The 21768-nt window shown below is 35.5% G+C and overlaps 1 pseudogene; it reads left to right on the forward strand.

Annotated features, from left to right (window-relative positions):
• The window catches only part of LOC107587887 (neurobeachin-like), a 258279-nt pseudogene that overhangs the window by 97933 nt on the left and 138578 nt on the right, over positions 1-21768 (forward strand).

A 21768-nucleotide genomic window follows, 5' to 3' on the forward strand; every position in this document is an offset into this window, starting at 1 on the left:
TGACCGACACAGTGATGATGCAGTACACAAGCCGCGGTTAAGACAGCTGACGTGCTATGATTTCTGAAAGGCAGTTCACTCTCCTGTGATGTGACCCTGTTCCCCTCACACACACACACACACACACACACGTTACTCTGCACTAAAATGCGTTACTCTGCACTGTGCAAAACTCAAATACTTAAACTAATAATAAAACATACTTACAGTCGCTGATTCAGAAGCGCCAGATTGCCATAGCAAAGTCGGAATTGACCCTTTTTTTTTAAAATAGCCTTTGTGCACGCCAGCCTTGTACTCTTCTAGGTTCAAAAAACTGTCGTCCATAAAATGCGTTGCACAAATTCGAACATCTGGGTTGTGCTGTTCTGTTGAAAATAAATCTTAACCAATGATTCCTAATTGCATCTACTTCCGGAAGGCCAAATAAAGTGCTTTTGCTTTCGGAGCTTGTAACACTCCAAAGAGAAAGGAAAATTTGAAATCGCTTTTAAAAAAGGTTATAAAAAATGTCAATAATTATCGATACCGAACGATATGAAACATATATCGTTGATATATTTTTTAGCTATATCGCCCAGCCCTAGACGGCGCTTTATAGTACAAATGGACAATGACCCAAAACATACAGCAAAAGCAACTCAAGGTAAAAAAGTGGAATATTCTGCAATGTTTTTTTTTTGCCAGATTAAGTTGTGCCTGACTTCATGCTGAAGCACAAAATATGATATTTTGAAGAATATTGGTAACCCAAATATTGGAGGTAGCCATTGACTTCCATAGTATGGAAAACATACTATGGAAGTCAATGGCTACCGTCAACTGTTTCGTTACCAACATTCTTCAAAATATCATCTTTTGTGTCCAGCAGAAAAAAAAATGCATACAGGTTTGGAACAAGTGGAGGATGAGTAAATAATTATTCATTTTCATTTTGGGGTGAACTATCCCTTAACTCCCTTAAAATAATGTGCTTCTCCCTGCTTAGATATTGAGTCACAGGAACATTGGATCCATAGTAATGCATGCAACCGCCACAGATGAGGTGGGCCTGCTGATTAGTAAAGGTGTGTGTAGATGTGTTTGTGAGTGTTTAGGGAGGGTCCCCAGGGCGTTGATGACAGATTAAACAGAAGCGCCCCCTAGCTCCCCTCCTGTCGTCTTCACCCCTCAGCACCCTAATAGAGGCTGGCAGGCAGAAATGAGTTGCCATGGCAGAGTGTATTATTTTTGAAATGCTTTCACACAGGCCGTCTGCAGACGTCGGGTCGTACCACTCACTCCCATATGCTTTAATGTCATCTGCTTGGGCCTGCTGATTAGTAAAGGTGTGTGTAGATGTGTTTGTGAGTGTTAGGGAGGGGCCCCAGGGCGTTGATGACAGATTAAACAGAAGCGCCCCCTAGCTCCCCTCCTGTCGTCCTCACCCCTCAGCACCCTAATAGAGGCTGGCAGGCAGAAATGAGTTGCCATGGCAGAGTGTATTATTTTTGAAATGCTTTCACACAGGCCGTCTGCAGACGTCGGGTCGTACCACTCACTCCCATATGCTTTAATGTCATCTGCTGGCCTTGAAATTGCTGTGTCTAATTGTTTGCCACCTGCCACCAAATGAGCTGCCAGACATGGAAAGGCTTCTTGGATTGTCTGTCAGAAGCTCAATAGATTGGCAGTGACAACATCAACAACAAAAAAAGCCTCAAACGCAGGAGAGATCAGGACGACTCGCCCATCACAGTCTTTCTGGGACTTTCCAAAAGTGAATTTTTTTCAATTAGTATTGAATAACCAGGAAGCTGTGCTTGCAGATGGGGCCGCCACCATGAAGAACTTGCTTTAGTCAATTTAAACCAAAGAGAAGCACTTTAATACATTAACATCAGTCTGTATCAGTGCCAATGGATGGTATGCTAGTAAACCGAGTGATACAACAAACGTTTGCCATTATATGAGACCAACACATTATTTATTGTTACAATTAATGTTCATTTATGTGCTAAGACTGTTTGTAATCCTAATAGCCATTTCAAATAAAACATAAACAATTTGCATTATTCATAGTCTACCCAAGATTAATCCGTGCTTTATTCAAATGAAGTCAATTTAAAAAATCCTATTAATACAATATGCACGGGATAATTCATACATCATTCACAAGCTCCTGACCAATGAATAATTCATGAGGAGTGTTCATATTTTATTAGAAGCTTGTTTATCAGTCTAATACTATCAACTTGTCAAATATATAAAGGAGCCGACATGATATGAGTAATAAATACTGTAGAAAAGCATTGCGTTGCAAATCTTTTTGCTCGAAAGATGTTACACACATTACTGATATGTTTATTTAATATTAATTCAATTACAAATAATTTTTAGTAGTAATTATTCATATGAAGTGCTTTTGAATGTTGTTTCAACAAAAGAATTAAATACAACAGGGACTGTTTACTATTTATTTATTGATGTAGTTCCACACTATTTTGTCTGCTGTGGTTCACAAATGAAGTTAATTTTACAGCATGTCCTGGCTGCTATTTTCCATAAATAAACATATTTTACTGAGCATCAAGCTTCACAAATTCACACACATACAAAAAAAAGTCCCATAAAAGCAGTCCATACAACTTGTTAGCTGTATGTTCGGTTATACTACTCTGTTCTTCAGTGTAAAATTATGATAAACACATAACTAAATATGATTTTGAGTGTAATTTCTGTGTGTACATGTGAAGCCAAGGAGTTTTAATTTGTATTCTAAAACCATTACTTTTACACTGCCAAAACCAAAAGTTTGGGGGTCAGTAAGGTTATTTATTTATTATTTGTTTGTTTATTATGATTTGTTTATTTATGTTTTATTTATTTATATTTATTTATTTTTATTTTATTATTTTTTTTAAATAATAGAATAATAGACCATTTAAATAATAGACAAAAGTGCAGTAAAAACATTTATAATGTTACAGCAGATTTAAATGTCAAATTAATGCTGTTCTTTCTAATTATCATTGAATCCTGATTATAATGTCTCAAACATTTCCCACAAAAATATTAAGTACGTTTTCAACTTTGATAATAATAAATGTTTCTTAAATGCCAAATCAGCATATTAGAATTATTTCTGAAGGATCATGTGACACTGAAGACTGGAGTAATGGCTGTTTTGCTGTCACAGGAATAAAAATACATTAAAATAGATTTTTTTTTCATTATTTGTAATAATATTTTACAATATATTACTGCTTTTATTTCTTTCTCTCTCTCTCTTTTTCTTTTAAAAATTCTTACAGACCTCAAATTTTTAAACTGTAACTTGCGTATTTGCATATACTAGAATAACTCCTCATAGCTCATAAAGACAATGGCACACATGCATGATTTTAAGGGTCTGTTATTCTCTGTTTGTAGTGCTCAAGGGGAAGCACGTGTCACAGAATGTTTTTGCTTCCTGTCACGCCAGCGTGTTAAAGAGAGCGTGCCGTGGGGACGAGTGGCAGTCTCCCAGACAAGTGCTCTAATGGCTCCATCCTATCTCTGAACAGTGTCTGAGGTCACATAGTGCAGCATCAGGAGGCTTAGCAGGTGACATTAGAACCAGCCCTGCGCTACATCTCCCAAAACATGCAGATCTATGTATCGACCAGCGTCTCAAACCACGTCAAGTCGTGATAAAGAAACCAGACCGATATAAACCCCAACAAAATATCATTCCATCCTCCAAAGCACTTGACTCTGTCTTGTGTATAATATCAAACTAATCCTCTCCTGCTCTTTGCTATCAGGCTAAGGTGGTTTTCCGTGAATATCTGCAAAGCTCCAGAATGTCTGTGAAGACATGCAGGAGATTATCGGCAAGGTCAAGAGTTGAATGCAAACTCGTGATCCTGCTAGTCTCCAGCGCTATTTTCAGTTTGTTAGACTGTTGCCTCTGGAAACCATGTGATTTCTTTCTACATCTATAAATAACCTGGAAAATAAAAGCTAAGTATAATTTCTTGAAGGCATAATTAAGTTGATTAGTATATTTAGCCCCTTTTTTAATGGTTTAATTTGTTTAGCTATATTTAGAGACTGTTTCTTTAATTAGCTTTCCAGAGATGGTCGAAGAAGGATTACAAGATGATTGCTGGTATTGCGTTTGTGGACTGTTTTTTCCTGCAACAGGAGGCTTATTCTTGGAAAAGCATTGCGTTGCAAATCTTTTTGCTCGAAAGATGTTACACACATTACTGATATGTTTATTTAATATTAATTCAATTACAAATAATTTTTAGTAGTAATTATTCATATGAAGTGCTTTTGAATGTTGTTTCAACAAAAGAATTAAATACAACAGGGACTGTTTACTATTTATTTATTGATGTAGTTCCACACTATTTTGTCTGCTGTGGTTCACAAATGAAGTTAATTTTACAGCATGTCCTGGCTGCTATTTTCCATAAATAAACATATTTTACTGAGCATCAAGCTTCACAAATTCACACACATACAAAAAAAAGTCCCATAAAAGCAGTCCATACAACTTGTTAGCTGTATGTTCGGTTATACTACTCTGTTCTTCAGTGTAAAATGCACTAAATATGATTTTGAGTGTAATTTCTGTGTGTACATGTGAAGCCAAGGAGTTTTAATTTGTATTCTAAAACCATTACTTTTACACTGCCAAAACCAAAAGTTTGGGGGTCAGTAAGGTTATTTATTTATTATTTGTTTGTTTATTATGATTTGTTTATTTATGTTTTATTTATTTATATTTATTTATTTTTATTTTATTTTATTATTTTTTTAAAATAATAGAATAATAGACCATTTAAATAATAGACAAAAGTGCAGTAAAAACATTTATAATGTTACAGCAGATTTAAATGTCAAATTAATGCTGTTCTTTCTAATTATCATTGAATCCTGATTATAATGTCTCAAACATTTCCCACAAAAATATTAAGTACGTTTTCAACTTTGATAATAATAAATGTTTCTTAAATGCCAAATCAGCATATTAGAATTATTTCTGAAGGATCATGTGACACTGAAGACTGGAGTAATGGCTGTTTTGCTGTCACAGGAATAAAAATACATTAAAATAGATTTTTTTTTCATTATTTGTAATAATATTTTACAATATATTACTGCTTTTATTTCTTTCTCTCTCTCTCTTTTTCTTTTAAAAATTCTTACAGACCTCAAATTTTTAAACTGTAACTTGCGTATTTGCATATACTAGAATAACTCCTCATAGCTCATAAAGACAATGGCACACATGCATGATTTTAAGGGTCTGTTATTCTCTGTTTGTAGTGCTCAAGGGGAAGCACGTGTCACAGAATGTTTTTGCTTCCTGTCACGCCAGCGTGTTAAAGAGAGCGTGCCGTGGGGACGAGTGGCAGTCTCCCAGACAAGTGCTCTAATGGCTCCATCCTCTCTCTGAACAGTGTCTGAGGTCACATAGTGCAGCATCAGGAGGCTTAGCAGGTGACATTAGAACCAGCCCTGCGCTACATCACCCAAAACATGCAGATCTATGTATCGACCAGCGTCTCAAACCACGTCAAGTCGTGATAAAGAAACCAGACCGATATAAACCCCAACAAAATATCATTCCATCCTCCAAAGCACTTGACTCTGTCTTGTGTATAATATCAAACTAATCCTCTCCTGCTCTTTGCTATCAGGCTAAGGTGGTTTTCCGTGAATATCTGCAAAGCTCCAGAATGTCTGTGAAGACATGCAGGAGATTATCGGCAAGGTCAAGAGTTGAATGCAAACTCGTGATCCTGCTAGTCTCCAGCGCTATTTTCAGTTTGTTAGACTGTTGCCTCTGGAAACCATGTGATTTCTTTCTACATCTATAAATAACCTGGAAAATAAAAGCTAAGTATAATTTCTTGAAGGCATAATTAAGTTGATTAGTATATTTAGCCCCTTTTTTAATGGTTTAATTTGTTTAGCTATATTTAGAGACTGTTTCTTTAATTAGCTTTCCAGAGATGGTCGAAGAAGGATTACAAGATGATTGCTGGTATTGCGTTTGTGGACTGTTTTTTCCTGCAACAGGAGGCTTATTCTTGTTATTCAGTACTTTTTTGAAGTACTTCCTGTACATTTATTTTAAAATGAATGTTTAAGTATTTTTTTATAAATGATGTTCTGCACTTTCAGACATATGATATTGTCTTGTTCAAGCACTTAAATTCATTTTACCACGATTATAAAGGTTAAAAAAACAGAACAAGATGGAAATAAACACCCACTAAGAATGTGCTTAGATGAGGGTGTTGCCTTGTGATGTTTTGTTTTCTGATATTTTTGTTTATTGATATTTTAATTTTTCATCCATCTTTTTGTTTTTATCCTACCCTTTTATCCTTTATTTAATTGTTGTTGTTTTTTTCCTTTTTAAACTTTATCTAATGGAATAGAATGTTTTGTAGTGATACAAACCATTTAATACCACAAAAATTTACAGAATTGATTAGATTCATTGCCATTTTTTCTACAGAATTGTCACTTGCCTTGCAAGTTTATATGAATAAAAAAATAAATAAAGTGAGAACAAAACAGACAGACAGATAGATAGATAGATAGATAGATAGATAGATAGATAGATAGATAGATAGATAGATAGATAGATAGATAGATAGATAGATAGATAGATAGATAGATAGATAGATGGAGATAGATGGATGGATGGAGACAGATATATAGACAGATAGATAGATAGATGGATTGAGATAGATGGATGGATGGAGATAGATAGATAGACAGACAGACAGACAGACAGACAGACAGATAGATAGATAGATAGATAGATAGATAGTTCTGCTCTACTATTCCTAGAATAATTAAAGATGTCATTGCTAAAATTGTTCAAACTCAGGAAATTAGATTTGGTGGCATCGAGCGGTTTGTCCACTAGAGGGCCCCCCTCACTATGTATCGCTTTCTCACACTAGATGTGAAAATAGGATCTGTGTGAAATTTCAAGGTTGTTATGCAGCCACATGGAGACTATAAGGAAGTTACATTTCAAGCATTCCCCTCAGGGTGCACACTATGAACACTATAGATTTTGCTCTTGAGATTGGAGCTGTTGTATAGGCCTATACTTATCGTGTGTGTAAGTGTGTGTATGTGTTTATTGCTCTAGGCAGGAGATTCAGGCCTGGAAACATAATATTTGATTCTGTGGGATTCATTGAAAATATCTGGAATAGAAATTCTCCCCATTTGTTTATTTCATTGTTTTCAGTGTATTGGGAATTGAAAGCCGATTTTTGGTATCTCAGCTTTGAAGGACTGGTTTAAGCAACCTGCTTATAGTACTTTTTGTGATATTATATTTATGGTTCAATAAGGACACCCAAGTTAAAATAGGACTTTTACTTCCCTATGTTTGTCGCAAAGATCATTGCATGCAACGGCAAAAACCCTGATGTAATCTAAACATGCAAAATGTATATTTAAATATTACAGATTTATATATAAAAAATGTTTTTAAATATTTTTTACACACACAGAAATCATAATATACTAGGGCTGGACAATAATTCAATATCAATATGTATCGCGATATAATATTTTTCAATAATATACCTTTATATAATACCTTCCATTCATTTAATAAAAAACAGTAACATTCTGAAATATGATTACAATTTAAAACAATGTTTTTCTATTTTAATATATTTAAAAATGTAATTTATTTCTGTGATGAAAAGCTGAATTTTCAGCAGCCATTACTCCAGTCTTCAGCGTCACATGATCCTTCAGAAATCATTTTAATATGTTGATTTGGTGCTCAAAAACCTTATTGTTATTCATATTAATATTTATTTTATAATTATTATTGTTTACTATTATTATCAATGTTGAAAACCGCTGTTGTTGAATATTTTTGTGATATATGTTTTTCTAGATTCTTTGATGAATAGGAAGTTCAAAAGAATAGCATTTATTTGGTAACATTATAAACGCCTTTATTTTCACTTTTGACCAGTTTAATATGTCCTTGCCTAATAAAAGTATTAATTTCTTTCAAAAAAGAAAAAAAAAAACATACTGACCCCACAATACAGTATATTTTGCGAACAGAATAATGTATTACATTTTCCTTAAGAGAGGCTTTTAGTTCCCATTGTCCATCATAAACCTCATTGAGATCTGCTTAGAATGCACAAGGGACGTTGATTTGGATTGAGGTTGAATCAGGCCAAGCTGTGCTTCCAGCGAAATCCATCAGAATGTCCCTCTTGACGTTTCCCCCATCTTGGTGTATTTGCTTATGGGTGGACACTCATCTCTGACACGGCGATTGATGGCTGCGTAATAGATTTCCCATCCTCAGATGTCCTGTGACAGCTTGTGGTTTCACAGTATGACATTCCATTGCTGTGATGTATCTATCAGAAGCTCCCTGCTGCACAGGACACTGTAGACACTGTGGCATTGACAGAGAGAGAAATAAGAGGAATGTAAGATGGTGCTTCACTTTCTCAGGGGGAGGCCAGAGTAATGGGGATGTTTCTCAGAGTCTGTGCCTCTGTAGTTATGTTGTTACATGATGAAAAACCAGAAAGAGTATTTGATTTTAGTGCTACTGAAGGTTTAGTTGACAGTTGGTGGGGATGTAAAGTGAAAAACTGCACCGTGAGTTGTTTTCAATGTCTAAGAAGGTGTGAGAGAAATGTTTATTTATTTAGAAATATTTATTTTTAAAAAATTAGAATTTATTTATATTTTCCTCTAAAGTCAGCTTTTAAACCGAAAACTTCATTTAGTCTTAATTTAGTCGATTTTTCGAACCTGTGATTTCTTGTTGTGTCACAGGAGCCACAGATGCATCCACTTCCTCTTCCTCCAGCTTTGTGAATGGAGCCACCAGCAAGAATCTGCCTGCGGTTCAGACTGTGGCCCCCATGCCTGAAGACACCATGGAGAACATGAGGTGATTCAGAGTCCTAGGATGTGTGTTGAGGTCTAAGACAGACAGCTGGGTAGAAATTTAGCTTGATGTTTATTTTGAAATGGGATGGTTGGATGAGCTGTGTTTGAAGATCTTGCGAAATATCACACCTTATGTAACTTTATGTAATTTTATGAAAATAAGGCTGTGAGGATGGGCTATTCTGTTTTAAGTTTAGGGATGCACAATATTATTTATTTTTACTATTTGTTTATTTTTATTTTTTAGAAACTGATTATACATTGACCAATAATTAATATTTAATTGTGCATTATAATTTCCCCAAATGTTTATTTATTTGTTTGTCATATTTGTTATATATTTTTGATCGAATAAATGCAGCCTGGGTGAGCATAAGAAACTTAAAAAAACAGTAAGTGTGTGTGTATATGTATAAAAAATACATCACATAATATAAACTATATATATATATATATATATATCTCTCTCTCTCTTGATTAAGAGACTTAATAATTGCTGTTGTATCCCTGTCAATTAACCAAATTGTCATGATTTTCAAATCTTAACCTGGTAACACTTTACAATAAGGTGGCATTTGTTAACTATATTTAATGCATTAACTAACATTAACAAACAATGAACAGTACATTTAGTACAGTATTTAGGCTATTAATCTTTGTTAACGTTAGTTAATAACAATAAAACTGTTCATTGTTAGTCCATGTTAGCTCAGGCCCATTAACTATATTAATAGCTACAACTTTTCATTTTAATAATGTATTAGAAAATGTTGTAATCAGCATTAACTAAGATTAATAAATGCATTAGAATGCTTTAGTTAACTAATATAGTTAACAAATTGAACTTTATTGTAAAGTGTTACCATCTAAGGGCCGGATTTACTGAACAGGGCAAATTATTTACTGACAAGGTGCATATTAAAGAACACAGACGCAACTTCTCATGTCCATAATGACCAGCGCAAATTACCGCCTGCTTTAAGATATGCTTTTTTGGGTGTTAAATAATGCCACAAATACCAGTGAAGTGACGAGTGCAAATCTTAGTAAATCACGTTGCGTGATTCATTTAAATACTCTCCTCCCATAAATTTACTGATCGAAACGGAAACACCTACAAATGTATATTCAATAAGGTGAGTCACAAAAATAACTGTGTCAGCGCCTTTTCAGCACTAATTTCCCACTGCGTGTTTTTAGCAAATCCTGACAGTAGTTTTTTATTGGCAAATGAGGGTTTGGCCCTAATTTAAAAAAACTACAAAAAAACAAAATCGAATTTTGTTTGCACTGGAAAGATGATTTTTTTTGAAGAGTAATTGACACAAAGGTACATAATAGTGCAACTCATTAGCACTTATATGTCAGTCCCTCACAGCTTAATTTGCATAAAATTAAACATAACATCTACCTTCACTGAAGTCCATATTTCCTGGCAGATTAATTGTTAAATTATTAATAATGCATTTAATTATTTATTGAACGTTAGTGTCTTATAATACTGTAGCCACCATTTAAAAATAGCAATAATATGAAATGATTATAGTGATTATTCGTTTAGAATAATTACATATTTTAAAATGTTTTTGAAAAGTCTCTAATGCTCACTAAGGCTGCATGTATTTGATGAAATGTAATTGTTTTCTATTTTTAATATTTTAAAATGTAATTTATTCCTATGATGGCATAGCTGAATTTTCAGCAGCCGTTACTCCAGTCTTCAGTGTCACATGATCCTTCAGAAATCAGTGTATATTATTTCTCACAATACCCCTTTAATATGATAAAACACACCCTTAAATGGCGTATTGCTTTATTTGAGCTTGTCAGTGAGTGGGAAGTATTTCCTCTGTCTGCACCTCATCAGATGCGTTTGTGTTTGTTCACCCAGCCATGAGTTTTTATTATCACTGCCACAAGAGGGGGTCAGAACTCAGCCTTGTTTTTTCATGTTTACAGACATTGTGTCTTTCCTTTGTTTAGAGCAATGGGCGACAATCATTTTACTTTTTTATATTGTTGTGGTTGCGACAACCAAGACACCTCACACCTTACATATCGCCTGTCCTCTCTCTCACTGGCCACCGCGGGTGTTTGAGCTGTCAGACGGGGCTGTGCGAGCACTAATGCAAAGAAATCAGTGTGCGTAGGTGTTTTGGGGAGTGTGTAGAAACCGTGCTGACCTTGGCTCCATCCTTTCACCTCGTCTAATGCTTTGTGACAGACATCTCACAGACACGCCACCGTCTGACTACACAGGAGAAAGCGAGCGTGTGCGCGTGCGGCTCTCTCTCTCTCGTGCTCTCCGGGGGCCTCTACACCTCACACACACACATATACACACTCTTTGTGGCTCCTCTGCTACGCCAGGAATCGCAAGTCAGTTGCCATGGCAGCGGTAACCGACAGCACTTACTGGGAGTGTGAAGTCAATGATGAAACTGTCTGGATGCAGAGGCTGTGATGCCTAACCCGCACTCCGAGAGACAAGAGATGGGTTTCGCTGTCGCTGTCGCTGCCTGCATGTGTCTCATTAGTTTTTCTTGATTTTGTTTTCCCACTTATTTTCCACACTTACTTTCATGACACACAATAGCCGTTAGTGTTGATTTTTTCACAATAAGCACACCAAAAAGGAAACGCAGTATTTTCAAAGCTTAAGATCTAATTTCCGTCAGATTTGCAACCAAGACAAGCAAACCCGAGGAAATTTGCATGCTTATGCAACAAAATCCCTCAGAGTTTTGCCCAGTATCTCAGTTTTAAACTATTATTGTGATTACCAAGCCCCAAAACACTGGCTTTGCTCGATTTTTTTTAATGCTAATATAGTAAATATGGGTTACACTTTATTTTACAGTACATGTACTTACAGTGTACTTATCAAAAGGTACTGGTAGTACATTGGTTAAGGTTAGGTTTAGGGGTTCAGCATCAGTACCTAGTTATTATACAGTTACTTTAAATGTTATAATACGTACAAAATATGTACATGTGGAACAGGACTGTAAAATAAAGTGGGTTTATATTGTATCCTTGTTATAGTGTAATAATACATTTAAGTACTGAGTAATATTAATTAACTATACTATATGGTTAAGGTTTGGCTTAGGGTTACTTGCATGTAATTATGCATAATTTACTGTTGTTATTATAATAGTAAGTACATGTAACATGTAACAAGGACACTTTAAAATAAAGTGTTACCAAAAAGTGCTACCTAGATACAGTATGCTGGTACTGAAAGTACTGGTAGCTACTTGTATTTTACAGTATATGTGTAATATTGGTCAAAACTTACTGAAATTATCATTATCAGTTTTTTTTTATTGCAAATTGTAACAAAAAGTATGAATACTAGTGTATGCAATACATACTGTTATAAACCTTTAGACACATTTGACTGATTTTATGCATCATACCTGAATAACCTTTTGATTTAAAACCATTTGATTGAAAATATCTAAAAATAAAACAAAACAAAACAAGCTAAGTGCTTAAATTCTTAAAATTAGTTTTGTTGACAAATATGAAATTGGGCCCTTATATATAGGGACAAAAATGAGTTTTTGAAAATACCTACATTTCTGCACAGATTACTCATAAAATTAGGTGTGATCTTTATTTAACTTTATTTAATAACTTAATACCGTATAAGTTTTGTACTTTTTTCACAATTCCAACAAAAAAATGTATTAATTCTAACAAGTTAGCTTTCATTTGGCGTTAGTGCCTCTTGAAAAATTACAGTAAAAATTAACAGTAAAGTTTGGTCTTTGTACCACAGCTTCTCTGTTTTGGTGCTTGTGTAAGGTTTCGCTCAATTTATTTCGCTTATTGTCAGGAACCCAGGCTGTACTGGAGCTGGCCAATGCCATAAGCAAGAACAGCTTCCAGTGTGTTTTCCAGAACCACTAACATGCTTGTTTTCTAGTGGGGTTGGACTCCTGTTGGGAACATGTAGTTCTCTTTCTTTTCTGCGAGCTGGCGTTGTACTTGTTTGTGTGTTTGTTGTCGGAGCCCAGGATGTTCAATCTGCAGCTGGTTATTAGGCATTGGTTTGGTGTATCAGTGTGCCATATTACTGGTTAAGTAACATTTCATAGTAACAGGTCAGGGTTTTGAAATGAACCAAAATATTTTTTTTCAGCTTCTATAATGCATTTACTTTGTCTACCCACAGTATCACCACTAAACTGGAGCGAGCTCTGGAGAAGGTGGCCCCATTACTGAGGGAGATCTTTGTGGACTTTGCACCTTTCCTCTCTCGCACACTGCTGGGCAGTCATGGTCAGGAATTGCTCATTGAAGGTACTGATGCTAAATTCTTTCCCTCTCTCTCCATCTGTTTCTCTTTTGCACACACTTGTGTATTACATGGGCATGGTGGTACAGGATGGTGTAGGTTGTAACCATGCACAAGTTTGTTTTATAATGTTGTGTGCATACTGTTACAAACCTTTAGATACATTTAACTGATTTTATGTTTCCTACCTGAATAATGTACTTTTTTAAATTGTGTGTGGAGGAAAATGTGTGTGGACATGTACTGTGTGTATATGTGTGTATAGGCACACACAATTTAAAGGTACATTAAATATTTATATTTTGTTGAAGAGACAAAGTAAAATAAAAAAGTCTGGTTGTTTTTACACCGTAAAAGTCTGGTGTCAGTTAGATTGTTTAAAAAAAAAAGAATACTTTAATTCAGCAAGGATGCATTAAATTGATCTAAAGTGACAGTGAAGACATTCATAATGTTACAAAAGATTTCTATTTCAAATATTGTTCTTCTGAACTTTCTATTCATCAAAGAACCCTGACAAAAATCCATCAAAGTTTTGACAAAAATATTAAACAGTATTCCTGTTTTCAACATGGATAATAGTGTTTTCCCCCCCACCAGATCAGCATATTAAAATCATTTCTCAAGAATTATGTGACACTGAAGATTGGAGTATTGGAGAAAATTCAGCTTTGCATCACAGGAATAAATTACAGTTTAAAATATATTAAAACAGAAAACAGTTATTTTAAAATGTAATCACTTTTCACAATATTAATAAATGTTACCATATTTTTTATCAATTAAATGCAGCTTTGGTGAGCATAGGAGAACCCAAACCTTTAAAGATTATTTTTATATTTACTTATTATTTTATTTGGTTATTTGGTGTTTTCTCTTTTTTCTCCTACATCTGAGCTACCTTTTGGAGTATACTTCCCTGCTCTAGCTGGCTGTGATGGGCCACACACACATACTCGCACACACTTTCTCTCTCGCATTTCGGCTCACATGGCAAGGCAACCTCTCTTTGAATGGGAACCCACACTCCAGGTTCTGTTTTGTGGCTTTTTTACCTTTCAGCCTCAGTGCCAAATCATAGTGCACGTCCCCCTCACCGCTCAAAGCCAGTTTGTTCCGACTAATGAAGCTCCGCATTACGGCACGCTAGAAATATGTGTGTCTACAGTTCAGGCAGCCATTTCATGAAAGAAATACTCAGAAACACATTCTGCCCTGGATTCAAGCTCTGCTTTTTATGAATTATAACAGCCAGTTTTCTGTCTTTAACTTCGTAGTCGTGCTTAATCCTGTCCCCATTAGGAAGCATCACAGTTTTGGTTGCCTGCTGAAAACAGGCGTAAGGTGACAATTTCATGACCTTACTTGTGAAATCTAGTCAATTGAGTCAGTGTTTTGCTCTCAGATGTTGTAGTTGAAGACTCTACCAGAAGGGGCAAACTAGACCTTGCTAAACCTGTCAAACCTTGACCCCGTGGTTTTGTAAGATTTAATTTCCCTAAACAAATTCGGGGTGATACTGGGGCATCGCTATGAGGTTGCAAAAGTGTGCTGGGTGGTTTTTAGCCCATTGCTATGTGGTTTGAAGGGCGTTGTAGGTGGTTGCCAGAGCCTAAATAAATTTAAAGAAATAGCTCACCCAAAAAGGAAAATTGTGTCATTATTTACTTACCCTCGTGTTGTTCTAAACCTATTTGACTTTTTTTTTTCTTCTGTGAAACATAGAAACATATTATATATAGCATGTATTATAAATATACATTTACATTTGTGCATTAGGAAATTATTTTATCCAAAGGATTAACCCATTGACTGGGATTTAAACTCATGATATGGTCTCAAAAAATTTATTGCTGCAATAGATTGTAAATATTAGTAATATACTGTACATAAATACATTTTTGTTACAATTGTGTTACTTATTTTAATTACTCATATTTTCTGGCCATTTTATAATATATGTTTAAAATCTAAATAGAACATAACATAAATAAATGTTAATGCGCAATGAAATACATTTTGTAATATATTTTATATATTTTTTTTTACATTTAAATAAAGCCAAGAATATATTTTTTACGATATGGGATGCAGTACAAGTCAATGGGGTCCACTGATATTTGAAACCCAAGGTTCTTTAAAATATCTTTCTTGTGTTCTGCAGGTTTGTTGCAGTGACATGAGGGTGAATTAATAATGACATAGTATTCTTTTTTTGGGTGAACTATCTCTTTAGGGCATCCTCTGACCAACCAATCCTCATGCTATCTAACTTGAAATGCCATTGACTGTGCTTGTGCATTGCCATTGTCATTGCGATCCTCCCCAAATGAACCCCACTCCAGAACACATAACAGCGACTTCCTCATAGATGACTCTTTACCCCCGCATCCATTTGTCCAGTATGTTAACACCATCCCATGACCAGAAGAAATTATGTCTGTTTTCCCACCTCCTTCCCTTCCTCTTTTCCTCAACCTCTCACAGCTGAAATACTGTTCGCTCGGCGCAAAGGCGCCCTATTTACCCATAATTACCCTTCATCCATCACTCAGCCCGGCACTAGGGGTCAAGCCCCTGCCCGGCCTCCCTCAAGACACTCGTTCACTGGGGGCAATTATGCCCCGCTCACCCTCGGACAGCCTCTCGACACTTGGAGTATGAGTGCGAGGCCCCTGGGCGGAACACTGCACTTCTTGTGAGAGCTGAGCGCCCAACTCTGAGACGCTTCGGCCCTCTGACAATGTCACATTCACACCAGTGAGGCTTAACTGGAAAGTGCGGTGACTTGCTGTTTAAATAGAATGCATTTAGTTTGTCCAGCAGCATGATCCAGAGGTCAGGCCTGCCACCTGACTGAAGAGAGGGACCCCGGGTGGGGAATCGCTGTGTTTACGGCCTCATCTCACCCTCATAAATGAGACAGAGAGATTGTTGGGACTTGAACTCTTGGCCTCTGAAATATTATGGTCATAACTTCACGGACTGAATGGTTTAGGAGCGATCATTCATGGTGAAAGGATGTTTAAGTGGGTAACGAGACAAGTGGTGCCCTCAGTGAGCTGAATGTAAAGCTCAATATATAGGACCGTTTTACCACTGATTGTATGTATACAGATTTAATTATTGGGATTTACTAGTACTATTTTGATTTTTGAAGAAAATGAGTACGTGCAAAATTATCTGCCACAATTCTGGGGTGGTTGCCAGGACATAGATATGAGGTTGCTAAGGTGTTCAGGGTGGTTTTCATAATGATACTAGTGTATTTGTTGGTGGTGGGATGTTAGCTAACAGTAAACTGCTGCTTGCGTATAAACTTTTAATCACATGTGACGTGACGTGTAGCCAAGTATGGTGTCCCATACATTTTTTGTTTGCATTTTTGTAAAACTTTCTTACACTCTCCTGGCTTCATTTGCATGTCTCATAAGCTTGTCTTCTTCTATTGGATTGCATCTGGGAGGGCTGAATTACAGTCTTGTGCTACAGCGCTACACTGGTCAAAAAACATTATTGCAGGCCCTTACATGAGATCAAATGACTATTTGACAACAAAAATATTTGTTAAAAATTTTTCATTGTCGATGGTGTCGAAAATGTTGACTAATCGTTTCAGTCTTAAAGGATTACTTCACTTCCAAAATAAAAATGTCCTGATCATTTACACACCCCCATTGTCATCTAAGAAGTCTTTCTGTATATACTTGTATATGTATATACTTTTTTAACCACAAAAGCTTGTCTTGCACAGCACACATCTTCTCAACAGCCCACACAACTGAAGTTACAATTTATGCCAAATTAGTTACATGGCAGAGTTGAATTCTTAGGGTTAGGTGTTTGTTCCAATGCCTAACCCTAAATATGGGAGCTGGTAATAATGATGCAATAATAAATACTCTTCCATCACTTCCACTGAGTCACATTGCACCACATTCATACTGAGCTCTCTCTCTCTCTCTTTGTCCCCCTCATCTTTCTCTCATTAGAGTCCTGTCTCTCTGACTCTACTGGCTCATGCAAACAAGGACATCAGCTATGTGCTGTGTTTGTATGTTAATGCAGGTGTGCGTATGTGAGTGTGTGTGTGTTTGAGAGAGAAAGTTTGTCTTATATGTCTGGCAATAATTGCACATGTCATTTACAATTACCTTGTTTATCAGTGAGGTTAACCAACTGTCCTTTATGTTCAATGAACAACAGGCTTTTCATTTAAAACGGCATATTTTACTGAAATATCATCTGATTGCAAGAGAATGGTGCCTATATGAGGAAAAAAAGATATGCCTATATTCACTTCTGTATTAAAATCTCAATAGAAGATATGTTATTCTATCTGTATCAGTTGCATACTTATTCTAGCAAAGTTTGAGAAGTATGCAAGGGAGACCATGGCCTTGGCTTTTGATCTCACACTGGCATGCAGCAGATGACCTCTGACCTCTCAAGAGACCTTATTAGTGCCCCCGCGAGCTGTTAGCTGTAACGCACTGACGACAAGAGACATTCAGTCTCAACTTCAAAACATAACTCATCAGAACTGGCCTGGATGATTGCGTGACATTAAATGGTTGCGTTTTGGGACCATTCAGTACACTTTTCTGAGGCCATGTGGACGGCCTGCCCTTGATTAACCCTTGCAGATGTATAACATGCATAGTTATGATAGGTCAAAGCAAAGGTAAAAACAAACAACCTCCAAGGTTTGTTTTGCTTTTGTGTGTGTGTTTATGAATATGGTGAAGAAGAATGATTCATTTCTGACTTCTTTCTTTTATTTAGGTCTGGTGTGCATGAAGTCAAGCACCTCGGTAGTGGAGCTAGTTATGTTGTTATGCTCTCAGGTGAGTTATCTCTTTTTTATGTTTTCTTTATCATTCTAATGTTGTTTCCAGCTGCATGATACATTGTCTATTGTTAATAGTCACAACGAGCTGCTTAAATATTTGTCTGGATGACAGAAAGCAATACACAAACATGACTCTGCTCATTAACATTAATTTCTCAAAGCCAACCTCAAGTGAAGTATGTCAACCAGACTCGGCCTTTAATAATTAAAAGGATAGTTTACCCAAAAATTAAAATTATCCCATGATTTACTCACCCTCAAGCCATTCTAGGTGTATATGACTTTGTTCTTTCAGATGAGTACAACTGAAGTTATATTAAAATATGTCCTGGCTCTTCATAATGCCCAAAAAAGTGCATCCATCCATCATAAAAAAGTGCTCCACACAGCTCCGGGGGTTAATAAAGGCCTCCTGAAGCAAATCAATGGATTTTTGTAAGAAAATATCCATATTTAATACTTTATTTAAATATCTGGCTTCCACGAATCAGAAGTACAAAACAAGGATTTGTAAAGAAAATGTTGGAGGATTTCGATAAACAAAGGAAACTTTGCTTCCTTGCGCTTTGATGGATGGATGTACTTTATTGGACTTCTATTGGACTATTGAATGTCAACACCCATTCACTGCCATTATAAAGCGTTTTTAATATAACGCCAAAATTTTTTAACATAACTCCGGTTGTATTCGTCTGAAAGAAGAAAGCCATTTACACCTAGAAAAGCTTAAGGGTGAGTAAATCATGGGATAATTTTCATTTTTGGGTAAACTTTCCCTTTAAGTATAATAGTTATACATTTATTTAAGTTATAAAATAAAAGTTTTATTTTGATTATCATATTTGATACATCAGGCTTTTAGAATTCATATAATATGATATAGTAAAAGTATAAAGCTCATAATGAGGAGAAAAGAGGAAAAGAGGACTTAAGAGGAGAAAACACCTCAGTTTTATTCAGAGACGAGAAATATAAAATTTGGTGCATGTCAGCCTTTAAATGTTAGTTGAAATTCTAATAGTTTGTAGTATAAATCAAAGAGAGGGTACTTAAATTAAAAAGGCATATAATATCAGTTGTAACTCTATCCCCCGGTTTCACAGACAAGGCTTAAGCCTAGTCCCAGACTAAAATGTAAGTCTGAGCTGTTTCAACTGAAAGAAACTTGCACTGATTGATCTTAAAATATATCAATGCCTTTGTTTTGTCCCAAGAGGGGCACCAGTAATGTTTTTTGTAAGGCACATTTATAAAAAATTACTTAAATGTCCTAATTGAACTATCGACTAATCCTGGCTTAGTCTAAGCCCTGTCTGTGAAACCAGGCCTATATCTCCCAATAGTATGTCTAAGTTTGATGATATTTAAATGATTTGTTTTATGATCAAAACTCTAGTTTTTATTGAGGGGGGAAAACATATACAATAGTGATTAAAAGCTCAAAAGTCTGAAACATCATATTTGGTACTCATATTTTAACATGAATTTTATCAAAAATTATGAATATTCGAGTAAACTTAAGTTGCTTCAGTCCAGTAAGTCTTCATTTTTAAATAATGTTAACAATACAAACGTTTTTCTTATGTTTATAAAAATCATTAAAGATGTTCTTATTAAAAAATATGAATTATCAATCAGAAGTCACAAGGCATGTACAATAGTAGATTGTGTATGAAATGTTTTTCAGCAAAGACCGTAATTTAGAGGCCTTAGAAATTTGTGTATCAAATATAATACAGTAGGCATTATAGGGTTCAATTATTCCTACCTTTTCCCACATTTTTCCTTCTTGGACTGAAAGTAGTGTAACCCCAGCTCATGTAAACACAGCGCAGTCATCTTCCCTTTAAATCCCAGTGACATATTACAGCTCGCTGACCTTCGGAGTCCCTTGTTAAGCCTTCCCTTTCAAAGGGGTCAGGGTCCCGATGTTGTAGTCAGAGCGGGAGATATTTAACATACCTTCTGTCAGCCCATCACTCTTGCGCCGGGAGTCCATAAGGAAGCCATTACCTCAGCATCTCTTCCTCAGAATCCAGCCGGTCGGAGAGCTTGGCGGGGTGGGAGCATTTAGTCATTGAATGGCACCTTTGACTCTATGAAGTCCATACCACTAACCTCCCAAAAAGATCTGTACATTTGCTCTTAGTTTGTCCTGACAAAGGTGGCGTCCTGCAGACGCTGTGGTGCTCAGGATGCGTCCTGCTGTTCTGCTCTTCTCCTTTTGAAGATTTCAGACATCCTTTCCCTGGTTGCATTGAACGTTTGAATTTTTTTTATGCCGTCTGCCCGCTTTGTTGCCACTTGGATTTATTGCCGAGTGAAGCATCACATTGAGACTCAAGCTCCTGGTTTTCTCTTCCTCCGCCCCTGTTAGACATATAATGTTACCAGAGCTCCAAGAGCTCTTGCCATTAGAAGCTCCCAGGGTAAAAACAGCCTGATATATCGATTGCCCAAAGAGGGGATGAAACCAGAGCCTGGGCCCAAAACGGCTTTCAGACGTAGGAAGGTCTCTTTGGAGCCAAAGCCTTCATAACTGGCTCCCTGTAGGATCTGATTTAGAACATGTTGCCCAAACCAGAGGGCTTGAAAAACAAAAGGCTTGAATCTTTAGATGAGCGGGTGAGTGAGAGATGAAGTAAAAGAGAATTAGAAGAAGGGAAAGAATTAGGGTAGGTAAGGTTTTTTAATGTTTTTGGAATAACGCTCTTATGCTCATCCAAGGCTGCGTTTATTAGATCAAAATACAGTAAAAACCTGTAATATTGTGAAATAATATTACATTTTAAAATAACTGTTTTCTAATTTAATGTATTGTAAAATGTAATTTATTCCTGAGATGGGAAAGCTGAATTGTATGCAGTTGTGCTGCTTAATGTTTGTTTATTTGTTTGTTTGTTTATTTATTCATTCATTCAGAATTCTTTGATGAATAGAAAGTTCAAAAGAACAGCATTTATTTGAAATAGAAATTTATTTTGTAACAAGCATTAGTCAAGAAACATTTTTTTTTATTATTATTGATGTTGAATACAGTTGTGCTGCTTAATTTTATTTAATTTTTTTTCTTCAGAATTTTTTGATGAATAGAAACAATTTATTTTAAATAGAAATGTATTTTGTAACAAAGGTCAAAAACATTATTTTAATTATTACTGTTGAATACAGTTTTGGTACTTAATTTTTTCCCCCCAGAATTCTTTGATGAATGGAAAGTGCAAAAGAACAGCACTAGAAATGTATTTTGTGACAATTTAAATGTCATTACTGTAACTTTTGATCAATTTAATGCATCCTTGCTGAATAAAATGATTAATTTCTTTAAAAAAAACAGAATCCAAAACTTTAAATGATATATATACTGTATATATATATATATATATATATATATATATATATATATACGTGATTATGATTATGATTGCACTGTCTGACAAATCACCTTCTTGCTTCAGTGAAAAATTTAGTATATACTTTTCAAAGATTAATAATAAATACTTAATTTCATTCAAACTATATGTGACCCTGGACCACAAAACCATAAGTCATAAGGGTCAATTTTTCGAAATTGAGATTTATCCATCACATAAAAGCTGAATAAATAAGCTTTCCATTGATGTATGGTTTGTTAGGATAGGACAATATTTGGTCGAGATACAAC

This window comes from Sinocyclocheilus grahami, unplaced genomic scaffold (genome assembly GCF_001515645.1).
Source record: "Sinocyclocheilus grahami isolate Dianchi unplaced genomic scaffold, SAMN03320097.WGS_v1.1 scaffold6.1, whole genome shotgun sequence".
Taxonomy (NCBI): Eukaryota; Metazoa; Chordata; class Actinopteri; order Cypriniformes; family Cyprinidae; genus Sinocyclocheilus; species Sinocyclocheilus grahami.